This window comes from Octopus bimaculoides, chromosome 3, assembly GCF_001194135.2.
Source record: "Octopus bimaculoides isolate UCB-OBI-ISO-001 chromosome 3, ASM119413v2, whole genome shotgun sequence".
NCBI classification, from domain to species: domain Eukaryota; kingdom Metazoa; phylum Mollusca; class Cephalopoda; order Octopoda; family Octopodidae; genus Octopus; species Octopus bimaculoides.
Window position 1 is genome coordinate 46,833,756 of NC_068983.1, and position 3,401 is coordinate 46,837,156.

The window sequence follows — 3,401 nt, forward strand, 5'->3', positions numbered from 1 at the left end:
ATATAAAAGTATTTATATTTATGATGAAATGATGAATTTTTTTCATTACGAAAATTTTTCGTTATTTTTTCATTTTGAGGTTTTTTCACGCTGACTACTTGATAAATTCTTATAAAGAATTTATCCTATATTATATTATATATATATATATATATATATATATATTTGGGGTTGAGTCAGTTTTTTTGCTACTCTGATTTTCACCTGTAGATGTAGGGGGTCTTCAGGTAAGTTATAACTCAAATGACAGACTTGACCAAAATAAAACTATTATTAATCTTTACTCTGGTATTGAGTACTCTTTCTTCCAACAGTCAGCACTAAATATGTGTGTGTGTTTCTCCCCCATCACTGCTTGTCCTCCATCACTGCCTGACTACTAGTGTTGGAGTGTTTAAGTACCCGTAACTTAGTGGTTTGGCAAAAGAAATCAATAAAATAAGTACCAAGCTTAAAAAAAAAGTAGTCCTGGGGTCAATTTTCTTAGCTAAAATTCTTTGAGGTGGTGGCCTAGCATGGTCGCAGTCTAATGACTGAAGCAAGTAAAAGATGACACACACACACACACATGCAAATCTACATGTACGCACACACACACACATATATGTATATATATATTCACTGCCATCTCCCGAATTGATTCCATCTACCAAATTTCACTCATAAAATTTCAATCAACCAGAAGCTAAGATAAAAAACATTTAACCCAAGTGGGTTTGAACCTGCAACCATTTGGTTACAAAACAGTCTTCTTAACCCCCACAGCCATTTCAGTATCCTGTTGATCTAGCTTTACTATACTGAAAATATATTGTTATTATTTTATTGTTGCAAGAGTAACACTTCAGCTTGATACCAATGCTCTTAGAATTCCATGAAAATACCTGGTTTCCCCCTTTAGTTTTCTTCTTAGTTGGAATTTCCTCTTCTGGCTGTTTCCAAAGTTATTATCACACAAACAATTTGGTTTAATGATTTAAAACTTAATACATACATCCATCCATCCATCCATCCATCCATCCATCCATACATACATACATACATACATACATACATACATACATACATATATATATATATATATATACACACACACACATACATGTGCATATATGTGTGTTTATCTATATCTATATATAAAACAGAGATGTGTGTGTAATCGCTTATCACGTGAAAACGGCTTCAACATTTACTTCCATACTTGTGATGCATGAATAATTTGACCTCGGATAAATCTTAGGCTCTTCATTTGATTTTTTTTATTAAGATAAATAATATTGCTTTATATTTAAGATTCACTTCTTTAAAAAGGTTAGCCATAGTTTTCTCTTCACTTTAACTTCAATCGTTATTGTTCGCACTAAAAGTTTAATCACATTTACTGATGTAAGTAATTTCATAATTTACTAACAAAAGTACGGTTTCCTGTTTCCCTGTTGCTGAGGGTTTTTTTTTTTCTGGTACCTTCGATACTGGCTGTTTGGTTCACTGAGTGACAAATTTCGCTTCAACCTCACTTTAACTTCAATCGTTACTGTTCTCAATAAAAGTTTACGTTTTCAATCGCTAACAAGTTCACATTTACTGATGTAAGTAATTTGATCATTTACTAACAGAAGTACGGTTTTGTACTTCTGTTCAAGAGACTGCAGTTTCCGGTCAAACTTACCTTTGCAATGTCTATCAACAAAGCACAAGGTCAATCTCTAAAGGTGGTGGGACTTAACCTCCTTCAACCTTGCTTCTCACATGGTCAGCTGTATGTTGGATGTTCTAGAGTCGAAGATGAAAAGAACCTCTACATTCTCAGTGATAAACATGGCAAGACAGAAAACATAATATATGAAGAAGCACTTACATGAATAGTATGTACATGACATATACAAAAGTGTAAAACCATTGAGTGTTAAAGTAAGTATTACTATTACACTTTCACTTTTCGACTGACATGCACCAACGTATATCTGTGTATATAACAGTGAAACAATAACGTGGTATATTCGCTGTGTGAATTTTTTTCATTTAAGCCCCATTTTAATTATCGTAAAAGTTTCCAAGTACCAATAAGCAACAATTTCATTCCCAGGCAACGCTGGGTGGCTCTGCTAGTATATATATATATATATATATATATATCTGTACATATATAAGTATAATGAGTGTGTGTATATATATATATATACACACACACACATACGTGTATTTCATATATATATAGGTATATATAAATATACACATACACACACATGTGTACATATATATACACAACCAAACATATATACATGTATTCACACACACACACACACACATATATATATATATACATACACACCCACACACATATATATGTATTCACACATGCATATATATGTATACTACATACACACACATATGCATGTATTCATATATATATATATATATATATATCATTTATGTGTGTACATATTTATACAAATATGTATGCAATTACACATACATGTATGCATACATATATACATATACACATACACAATCACACACATAGGTTTCACCTTTTGAGTCGAATTCTTCCCCTATTTTGGAAAATAAAATGAAACCAATAAAATTTAACTAAATTCACACAAAAAAAAAATAATGAAAACCTAAAAAACTAAACTCAACAAAAATAAATACGAAAAGCCAACAAACATCCCCACCTCCACCATCACACTTCGCCATGACGATGACAACAAGGACCACCAGTACTACCACGACCACCACCGATATCTTTTTTCTTGTCCACATTCATCTTTAATTGGCATGAGATTCTAAATGGTGGGTTTTTGAATTTAGAAGATCTGCTTGGAGCAGAGGACTGTGAACCAATTATAAAATTGGATCCTGCAAAGAACCCCCCCCCATTAATATTTTGAAGCTTAACAATGGGAAAGATTCCGCCTCAGTTGAGGCAGAAATGTTGAATGTGTGTGTGTGTATGGTTTGTGTGTCTGTGTGAGTGTGTGTGTGTGCATGTGTGTTTTTTTGTATGTATATATGCATGTATATGTATATGTGTGTATGTATATATAGCTTGTGTGTGTGTATAGATGTATGTATGCATATATATATGTACATATGTATATATATGTATGTATGCATGTATGTGTATATGTGTATGCATATGTGTATGTATGTATAGCTTGTGTGTGTGCATATATCTGTATGTATATATGTATATATGCATGTATATATGTATGTATGCACGCATGCATGTATGTGTATATGTATATGCATATGTGTGTATATGTATGTATATGCGTATGTGTATGTATGTATGTATAGCTTGTGTATGTGCATATATCTCTATGTATATATATATGCATGCATGTATATATGCGTGTGTATATATATGTATATATGTATGCATGCCTGTATGTATATAT

The 3,401-nt window shown here is 32.0% G+C and overlaps 1 protein-coding gene across 1 annotated transcript in view; it reads left to right on the plus strand.

Moving 5' to 3' along the window:
- The window catches only part of LOC106875605 (telomerase protein component 1), a 214,501-nt gene that overhangs the window by 152,832 nt on the left and 58,268 nt on the right, over positions 1 to 3,401 (plus strand). The gene's annotated exons all lie outside the window — the stretch shown is intronic.